An 11,265-nucleotide genomic window follows, 5' to 3' on the forward strand; every position below is an offset into this window, starting at 1 on the left:
CTCATAATCGACTTATTGATATAATGGTTCTCCAAGTTATCTATACTTTTTGTCTGCGATATCACTTCGGTGGAAGCGGACGTAAAATACAACTAACTAAGAAGAAGTATCTATACTTTAGTCATTGCGACAAATTCTTTCTTTGATATTATATCAGCGACATTCAGTTAGATAGATGTAGTGAAGTTAGCATCAACAGAGTGCTTTAGCCGTGATATTTTAAAAAAAATTATAATGGTCACATAGAATACCAGACCGCAGGTTTGTAAATTTTTACAAAAAATAAAACTGTGTATTTAATTTAGCATGTATATATATTGCTTCTATGTATATAATAATTCGTTTCGTTTAAAACAGTCAGATTTAGAACTACTGCCACTGACTGCACCGGAAGTCTATTTATATAATGGCGCCACAAAGAAATTTTTTTTGATGTGTTCTAAAAGTGTTCCGCTAATTCAGCAATCTAATGAATCTGTCTTAATTTTTCTGAAATCGTGCTTAATTATTATTAGCTAATCGGCGCTACACCGTTGTTCAAATACTTATAATTGCAAGAAACCCCCGACTAGGACCAGCAGGTAAGAATCTGTTTTGATTTTATAGTAATACCCGGTTGCAATTATTGGCCGCCATCTTTGATTTTTATAGACGTTCGGGCAAAAGGAGAAATGTATATCCAGACATGGACTATAGCTAGATACTAACTTTTGTGTTAGTTGTTTAGTTGAAATGTAATCTTATTTCTGTAAAAGAAAAAAACAACAAACAAATCAGCCTTTTTTTTTATATCAATGTCATCAATGTGTAGGCCTAATATTAGACTTTCAATGATTCAGTAGTTTCTCTACAGTTTCGTTTTTTTTTTCCAGTCATTGATGTTAGCATGTACTATACAAAGAAAAACAGGTAACAGAATTTCATTTCCTTTTAATATATTTTTTTAATAATGGCCAATAATTGTTATTGTATGTAACACGAAAAGTATTTATCTCTGTAGAGAGAGGGCGAGTAAATGGGGTTTAAAGTTCACTAAATTCACTTGACACAAACTATGCCATTCATTTCCTTGTATTAAATTGGTCGAATCAAGTAGGTCCATGCTATATATATGTCCTAGAATCAAGTAGGACAGGTAGTCTTCTTCCGCCCTTTTTCTGAACACTGTCTCATTCTATTGCCATCTGTGTATGTTGTGTTATATTAATTCTGCATAATTAACTCTAGTTAACCTAGTTAACTCTATAATAATAAATGAATTTAATATATAAATAAATAAATAAAATATAAATAAACCAATAATATATTTGTAGTTTAATATGTTTTATCTTATCATTACAGGCAAAGCATGAAGCCAAAGGAAATGTTTTTACCAAGGCATGTTCCTCAATGGCGGAGAGAGTTTTATCCAGTGTCGGTTCTGCAGAAGAACCCATTCATAGCAGACCATTCATTGCAGCACTTGTAAGGTCGCTATAAAGAACCCGACAGACTCTGCGACCAAAAGATCCCACTGACGTGTCGTCAAGCGTAAGTACTCATGCAATTAAATACCCATGTATATAAGAATTTATTAACATGGAATTAAATGTACAATCTTATTTATTTATTAACATGTACTTAAATGTACTTTTTTATTTATTTTTTGTTTTAGCTTGACGAAGATTTCATCGATCATAGTGCACCGGGATTTTATCAAAAAAGAGTAAAAGTTGGGGAAAGGCGCCATCACATTTTTTGTACTGATAGACAGATGCAACTACTCGCACGCGCAAAAACTTGGTATATGGATGCAACTTTTCGGGTGGTGAACAAGCCATGGTCTCAGCTGTTTTCCATACACGCCTTCATTAAGACTGGAGAGACCACCCGACAGTTACCATTGGTGTTTTGTGTAATGTCGGGTAAAAGCCAAGACGACTATTATAAGGTAAATAGCACTTACTGATTGAATTACTATTAATAGTAAAAAAGGACTATTATTTGGGACCTTGAAATTGTCACAAATGGGTCGCACTAACAGCGACATTTGTTTCAGGCATATTTGTTTCATCGGTGACACGTCTGGTGTCATGTGAATGCAACGACAACAGCCTGGTTGATTGATTTGTTGATTGGAGTTCAGATGTCTACATTAAAATCGACCACTTTCAGGTTGCCGTATTCACGGCCAGGCAAGACCGACTTGAAATTTCTAGAAATTTTTCTGGGGGAGACAGGCCCCAACAAATCCCCCGACGGTGCGTTTCACGACTTTGGCGCAAGACGGTGACCTTGAAGAGACGTCGAAAACCATTTAATAGACATAGTAAAAGTCATATCTTACGAGATTATCGCTGGTCTTGTCAGAAAATGCTATTTTATATATGACCAGTTTGTGTTTGAAAAATTTAATTATTTATTCTCCCACCATTAAAGCACACTAATTACGAAATATCGCTCTCAGAAACTTCATGGTTTCTTTTGCAATTTGTTTGGGGTAAGACGTTATATAAATAATATCAATCTGTCTACCACACAAATTTAACAGATACAAATGCATGTTATTCCACAGGTAGACAGACAGGGCCTCCTTTGAAGGGACTCAGTGAAGGGAACGCAGTTGGTTTAGAGTTTGTCTGACCCCTTTGAATATTTGCGTCTCATCTCCAATGAAAACAATCATGTTGCTCTCATGCTGTTCTCAACCAGAATCAAACATATATCGTACCTGAGATTTGTTAGCATGTTCCACACAACCCAACATTTATCGGCACCGGGATTAAGGGTGTATATCTTTGTTTCTAACGCTTATTGGGAATACGCCAGGGAAACTACAATAAAAACTTATTTACAAAAACATTCTTAAGAGGGACAACTGACATATTTCAAGCTTTACTGTATTTAAAGAAATAATTTAAATCAGCCGGCTGAAACCCCGTCTCCGCTATTTGTTCAGTCATTCTTTAGGTATAGTGCCAGTTTCCACCGACAATGATATTGCAAACAAGTGTCCAATCTATAAAAGCATACATTCCTACAAAATGTTTCTTTAGTCAAGTGAAACAATAAATTCATAACTATACGAGGATGTGGTGAGTACATTCGTGGTAACAAGTGTGAATAGGCTAATGTGACATAGAACAAGGTCACATTGATGTTGGCAAATACGTAAGACGATATGAACATCAACTAAAAAGATATGTAATGTGATTCAGCTGCAAGGTGATATATGCAGCATAGATAATTAAAACTTCTATTCAAGTTAAACCAACTGTATCTATTTATTTAAGTCTTACGTCGAGCTGAATACATTTTATGATTTATTTTCATCTATTAGTGGTTAACTAAAAACTAAAATTGGATCTTATTATTGCCAATGATATAATGTACATGTAATAGCAAGTGTATATATATTTTTTGTTCAGTCTGTACACAGTAACATATCTGAGAACCATATTATTATCATTTCTGCCCAAGGCTCCCTGTGCCTTATAGTTAGCAGTGATACAAGGCAATTACCAATTTTCCATGTTCTTGGCCTGAAGAAATAAAATAATAAAAGTCAAGTTTTTATTATTAAGCAAGTGGAAAAATACAATTATTCATAGTATGATTTGAATAAATACAACTGATTTGAAGTTGGAATTATTATTTGTCTAAGATGACTGGGCATTTACAAATTGAAATAGCTACTCTTCATCAAGAAAATACATGAATATTTTTCCCAATTCACCTGGATTTTATTGTAGGTCTTTGTACGTGAAATAGCTTTATTTAACGTCCGCTACCACCGAAGTGATATTGCAGAAAATTAACAAATTCGGATTCCCTTTTAAAGGGAATTGACTGCACTATCGCTGGATTGTATTATATAGGTCATGTCAGTTTTTTTCAAAATGGCGCCCAGAACACAAAACAAACATTGCAATTCAGGGCTGACTGGTGTCGAGGCTGTATCCTAAGAATGATTTTTTGAATATTTAATCACACAGAAACACAAGTATGCACATGCAGTTATGATATAATATTAAATTAGCTTACCTCAAATACCTCGAAATATACTGTTTGGTCAGTTTGTCCGCCCGCCATATTTCTATTAGTCACACATCCTTCGGCCAATTAAAATGGACGTATATTTTGTTTTAACCGAAACGAAAAATTTGCGTTATAAATAGTAAACGAGCTTGATTGACCGACCACTGCTAATGTTTTTTCGTGAAACGGTATAACTGCAATCAACACACGGCCGCCATTCTCGATGATTGACAACTCACGTTTTTCCTCATCCACCAAAGAACCGTTAGGTTTCTTTGAACATACTGTAATAACATTGGGATTATCAGTTAATCAGCTTTAATTATCCCGCTTTGATCGTTGCCATTTCTTATATTTTCCACAAAAAAACTTTGCCTTGTACGCACTAATTTATCAATTGGTATTGCCATCTACGACAAGCATGTCAACGTGCAGCTCACGGATTATCGTTAACAATTTCTAGGGCCTTGTAAAAAAAAGATTGCATGTTGTGTAAATATTTATTTTGTTTTTTGTGTAGGTCATTTTCAAATAAATTCATCAGCATATTATTCGTTTTAAATAAATATAAAACTTTTATGAGAAACGATGATTATCAAAGAACCGTAAGTGCAACTAATGTTTTATCGTTTGGTTGAGCCTTTTACTAACCACGTGTTTCATGTTAATAAATATTTTCTTTCGTGTTTTGTTTGAATTGGCCTATTTCTAATAAATTATCCCGAGTCCCAAACGTCGTTAACCCGAGTCCCAAATGACGTATACCAAAGTCCCAAACGTCGTATACCGGAGTCCCAAATGTCGTGGTCATATTTTTTTGAGTCCCAAATGACGCGAGTCCCAAATGACATGTAATCAACCTAGAGTTGTTGTTAGTGTTTGTCGGATAGATCCTTTATACTTACTGGCGCTAGGTAATTTCGAGGCTAATATTGTTCAATTTTATTTGAATGATTTGCTTGCGCGTACCGTAGGAGTGTATTAGAAACAGTGTTTGCGCAGGTTCGAGAACGGCTGAAGAACATGAAAACACTTTCATGAGTCTCGAACATGAGAGAACGGTATCCATGGTAACAAGATGAATTAAATTTATACAATCTGTTAAGATAACTTGTTTAGTATTTACTTCGCTATTAAGCATAATTTTGATAAATTATGACACCGTTTTACTCCTTTTCAATTCTTTGGATGACGATTACATCACCTTTTGATACGCCCTCGTCCGTAGGTTTGTCCGTCGTCTACAGAACTGATTATTTTGAAATTGATATGTTGTTTATTTTAATGAGATGAATCCTATTTAATTTCAATAATTTCTGTTAGTTTCTTCTGGAGTTATGGCCCTTGTTTCACTTTGTAAAATTCATTTGAATCTTTTAAATTAGTGAAACGAAGACGTCTATTAAATTTCTGCGATTTCTGTGAATTATGTCTAGAGTTGTGGCCCTTGTTTCACTTTTTCGAACCTTGTGAACGCACGAACAACAAAATTATCATCCGATTTGTATGAAAATTGTATGGATTATTTAAATTAGTAAAACACAAAACAAAAAAATCTGTCAAATTTCAACAATTAAGGCCCTTGTTTCAGTTTGTAGAACCTTTGTAAACCCACAAACGACGAAAATTATAATCTTGTATGAATCTTTCTTGTAAATGCCCACATTACCTACAAAAGAATGAATATGCGACAATCCCTGTTGACTGCGCAAACGATTAAACTGCTGTGGGCATATGTTTCGTTGCCTGGCAACCTAACTTACTTGATGTTATACTGGCCACATACTACATCCAATTTTCGAACGGTATTAAACTTCTAAATTAATAAATGCACCCATGATGCTGTTTTCTCAGCAGTTATCGATGCGTCGACCTTTGTAAACCCACAAACGACGAAAATTATAATCTTGTATGAAATTTTCTTGTGAATGGCCACATTACCTACAAAAGAATGAATATGCGACAATCCCTGTTGACTGCGCAAACGATTAAACTGCTGTGGGCATATGTTTCGTTGCCTGGCAACCTAACTTACTTGATGTTATACTGGCCACATACTACATCCAATTTTCGAACGGTATTAAACTTTTAAATTAATAAATGCACCCATGATGCTGTTTTCTTAGCAGTTATCTATACGTCGACCATGTTTGTTCTCCCTCACACCAGCTATGAGGTAGTGTGGGATTTGAGAACGGGAATGTGTTCATGAACGCATTCCAGACTGCTCAAGTCCGACAAGAACCCATTCTCCGTCCGTTCTCTGCACCGGAACACTGTTTCGAATACACCCTAGGGGTATTTAGCAAAGGGAGGAAACCGGAGGACCCGGAGAAAACCCACAAGGCTGGACAGGCGACCCTATTCCTAGTCACATTCAAGTGGGGAATCACATAAAAATGGCCTATTTAAAATAACATATTTGCATATAAAGAAAGTAGGCTTACAGCCTCTTTCAAATGTGATATTTGCATATAAAGAAAGTACAAACTTAAATCGTCAGTGCTGGATAAACTAGCCAAAGGATTTGGCTGAATCAATTGGCGCTAAACTTCACCTAGTTTATCCACTGACATACGCCCGAATCCAACATGTTTGATATATTTGGCCGAATTGTATTTGAGTGGTGTGTCCGCTTCGCCGAAGCATTCGTCTGATTTTAGAATTCATTAGCCAATCACCACTCATTCATATCGAGTGGGTATCGCAAACTAGCAGTCGAACTGTGACACGGGTGCTACAGCCAACAAATTCCAACTACCATACTATCGGCTTAAATGCACGCCAATGGGACCTCAGGTTTTGTGTTCCATTGAAACGACTAGAAATGAAATGAAATGGGGTTTAACGTCCTACTGTTTTGCTCCGAACTGGGTTAATGAAGACAGGCATACACCACACAGTGTGCTATGAGGGAAATTTTGCCCGGACAGCGGCACTGCGGTGTATCGAATTCCAACTGTCAAGGAATCTTTTACGTGCACGCCAACGTGTACACGGGACCTCGTTTTTTCATTTCATCCGAATGACTAGACAGCTGTCCTTGTCAGGCCCTCCGTCCTGCATCACTGACAAGGGGGAACCACGCCGGGAAATCTGGGTGAACTTTCTCGGCCAATGCAGGGATCGAACACCCGACCTCCAGGCTAGCGAGCCAGCGTCTTACCCACTTAGCCACCATGACGACTAGGCATGGAATCCATGCTGAAAAATTCAAATGAGCTTTCTCGGTCAACACTGGGAGCGAACCCGCAACCTCCCGGGTAGCAAGCCAGTGCCTTACACACTAAGCCACATGACTCTCTTCTAATTACTGTGACAGTCCAGTCACATGACAAACAAGGGTTATTAAAACAGATTTTCAAGGCTTGGGTAAGATCTTCCGGATTCAAATGGTTTTAGATATCACACAGTTTGTATATGGTAAGATATCTTAAACAGTTTATTACATGTCACATATTCATATTTTTCAGTTTCCATATAACATGTAGATGCCATAGCAAATCAAAGATCATATAATAAAATAAGTCAAAAAACCCAAATATGGAAAAAGAAAGAGCTGAAGAAATGGCGATTTGAGCACCTATGCTTTCTCATAGGTGTTTTTGGAGGGTGAGTGTTCAATTCTAATAGAAAAGATTGTTGTTATGGTATTTTAGAATCTCACCATAATGTGTTTGGCACAATATATCCTGGTTGGAGCTGATGTGACATAAACCTCCATTTCATTTTATTGTTTTGAAATTTAAAATTCAGTTTAGTATAGTAAATTTGTACACGTACATGTATGTGCACAAACAGAATCTTACCTATGTCCAGATACATGTAGATATGACTGTCTCATCTGTGGGGGACCACGGTGGCCAAGTGGGTTAGACACTGGCTCGCATATTTTAAGGTCGCGGGTTTGCAGTAAGACATTGCAGTACGGAGGACTGGGCTAATGAAGTTGGGCATATGCCATACAGTGTGCTACGAGAGAAATTTTGCCGGGTACCGTGACCTTAAGGCCTTCTTTTGTATCAAATTCTAACTGCCAGGGGATCTTTTACATGCACACCAATGTGTACACGAGACCACGTTTTTTTGTTCAATCTGAATGACTAGACAGCTGTCCTTGTCAGGCCCTCCGTTCTGCATCACTAACCAGAGGAAACCACGCCAGAAAATCTGGGTGAACTTTCTCGGCCAATGCAGGGATCGAACACCCGACCTCCAGGCTAGCGAGCCAGTGTCTTACCCACTTAGCCACCATGACGACTAGACAGGGAATCCATGCTGAAAAATCCAAATAAGCTTTCTCTGTCAACACTGGGAGCGAACCCGCAACCTCCCGGGTAGCAAGCCAGTGCCTTACACACTAAGCCACATGGCTCTCTTTTAATTACTTTGACTCTCCAGTCACATGACAAACAAGGGTTATTAAAACAGATTTTCACGGTTTAGGTAAGATCTTCGGGATTAAAATGGTTTTAGATATCACACAGTTTGTATATGGTAAGGTGTCTTAAACAGTTAATTACATGTCACATATTCATATTTTTCAGTTTCCATATTAGATGCCATAGCAAATCAAAGATCATATAATAAAATAAGTCAAAAAACCCAAATATGGGAAAAGAAAGAGCTGAAGAAATGGTGATTTGAGCACCTATGATTTCTCATAGGTGTTTTTGGAGGGTGAGTGTTCAATTCTAATAGAACAGATTGTTGTTGTGGTATTTTAGAATCTCACCATAATGTGTTTGGCACAATATAGCCCGGTTGGAGCTGATGTGACATAAACCTCGATTTCATTTTAATATTTTGAAATTTAAAATTCAGTTTAGTATAGTAAAACTGTACACGTACATGTATGTGCACAGACAGAATCTTACTTATGTCCAGATACATGTAGATATGACTATCTCATCTGTGGGGACCCATGGTGACCAAGTGGGTTAGACACTGGTTTGCATATTTTAAGGTCGCGGGTTTGCAGTAAGACGATGCAGTACGGGGGGCCTTACAAGGACAGCTGTCTAGTCGTTCAGATTGAACAAAAAAACGTGGTACCGTGTACACATTGGCGTGCATGTAAAAGAGCCCCTGGCAGTTAGAATTTGATACAAGAGTAGGCCTTAGGGTCACGGTACCCGGCAAAATTTCTCTCGTGGCACACTGTATGGCATATGCCCAACCTCATTAGCCCAGTCGAAGCTGAACAGTAGGACGCCAAACCCCATTACATTTCATTTTTTTCATTTTGTCTCATCTGTGACAAAGCAAACCAAAACATTACAATACAATTTAATTAAATTAAAACTTTCGTCTATTTAAATATTGAATCGATTTAAGTCAACTAAAACATAGTATGTTTTTTTTCTCAGTTAACTACATCAGAAAGATCAAGACAGTTGGAAATGGCTATTCATATTATGGAAACTTTTTCTCACAGAGCTTGATAATCAGGTAAAATGTAAGTAACATACATATTTGTATTTTTAATCATCAACTAGTTCTATACATTTGATTGGTAATCTAGTTATTCTTCTTGGGGCAATGCCTAGGACTCTCCTATTCAAGTCTTGGCATTCTTGATTTTTGACAATCACATCCATTGATTTTCTTCAAGTTGTGATAGACCCTATGTGTATTTTTACAGTAAATAGCAGTATAAAAATGGACAATATTTTACTTTTCAAATAGATTTTAATAGGTAATATCCAATTTGTTGTCGATGGAAATAAAATATAATAATCTGCCTGGGTCTGTTACTGGACAAGACACAATAAGTGTTACCCAAAGATGAAACAAAATAGAGACTCAGTCTCGATGTGGCAAAATAAATTGTTTATTTAAACATTGTGAACCATAAATAGTAAGAAAGTATTCTTATTGCCTACTTTTTATTTTTTAGGCTGGAAGATTATTTGATGTATGACAACAACAAGAGATCCCAAGCATCAATTTATTTTATAATTCTGGAAAAGAATGCATTTGACCCAATTTTTGAATATTTTTTTTTGTTTTTACTGTTAAATATTCATCCCAAACACAATTAGATTTTAATTCTCTACAGAAATTTATGTATAATATAGAATGTAAAGTGACATATAAATCACTTAGAATTTGGTCGGAAATCATAAAGTATTTAATAGGCATAGTCTAGAAACCAAATGTAGATCAAATATACCCAGAATTACAAAAAAACTTGACCTACATTAAGGTGACTTTCCCTTGCTTATGAAATGAAATAGGGTTTAATATCCTACTTTTCTGTGTTATTATGGTGATTCTGCCCTACAACCTACTCTTATATCAAATATTTCAACTGTCAAGGGTTGTTTAAAGGGAACCCAGGAGGGCCGAATGGTTAACACACGCATATTGGATCAGAAGGGTCTGTCATTGAGTCAGATAATTCAATTGTCAAGGGTTCTTTAAAGTAAACGCAGTGGGGGTAGTTTCAATTCTGGGCTTATACCCAATTATCCCTTGCCATGTCCTACACTACTGACGTGTGGGAACTATGTCGGAAAATCCAGTTGAAATTTCTCGGCCAATGCACTCACTGAACCACAATGGCTCCTCCTTGCTTTTGACTTGTGATTATTTATATATATTTTGTACATATTATTTAATGTTTGCGATTTTCTCTGATATTTTTTTATTTTTCAATCCTGTAATCTTGATGCTTTGCTCCTTTTATGTACAAAATATTCATTTTGTTTGAGGAAAAGGTTCTACATCATTTTATTACTCCTGCAAAATAGTGCATTTTTCTTTTGTTAGTTTTCTGTGTATGCTAGTTTTTTCTAGATGCCTCACAAATCACTAGTAATATGACTTTGTAGCACTTTTCAGTTTCTGAAAGTATTTCAATTTAGTGCATAATTAATCTAATTAGGGCTTGGTTTGGATGTTATTAAATTTAGATATATTTGAATTATATATTTTTGGGGTATGGGGTAGGGATCTTTCTTTTCTCAGTTCTTGTTTTCGGGTAAAGAAAAAATTAAATAGCTATTTTGTATTTTGTGATGTGGGGGGGAGGGGGGCAAAGTATAACAAAATTTTTATTAGTATTAGAATTAAATCTCTGTTTTTCTGTTAACATTTCAAATGATGTCTATTTAGTTTTGATTTGGTGGTGTTAATTTACTTTTTCCTATCATTTTATGAATAAATGATAATTTAACAAATAAAATTATTGTTACCTCATTTATCAAACTTTACAGGTTAAACAGAGCAAAAGGGGTGGGGGGC

The 11,265-nt window shown here is 36.1% G+C and overlaps 1 long non-coding RNA gene across 1 annotated transcript; it reads left to right on the forward strand.

Moving 5' to 3' along the window:
* The first annotated feature begins 871 nt into the window (after positions 1-871).
* Positions 872-11,042, forward strand: LOC126816719 (uncharacterized). The gene is made up of 6 exons (XR_007678579.2): positions 872-909; positions 1,342-1,530; positions 1,655-1,930; positions 8,565-8,697; positions 9,387-9,475; positions 9,917-11,042. It is a non-coding gene; the product is annotated as an uncharacterized LOC126816719 (long non-coding RNA).
* The last annotated feature ends 223 nt before the right edge of the window (positions 11,043-11,265 follow it).

The sequence above is a fragment of the Patella vulgata genome, chromosome 1 (assembly GCF_932274485.2).
Source record: "Patella vulgata chromosome 1, xgPatVulg1.2, whole genome shotgun sequence".
NCBI lineage: Eukaryota > Metazoa > Mollusca > Gastropoda > Patellidae > Patella > Patella vulgata.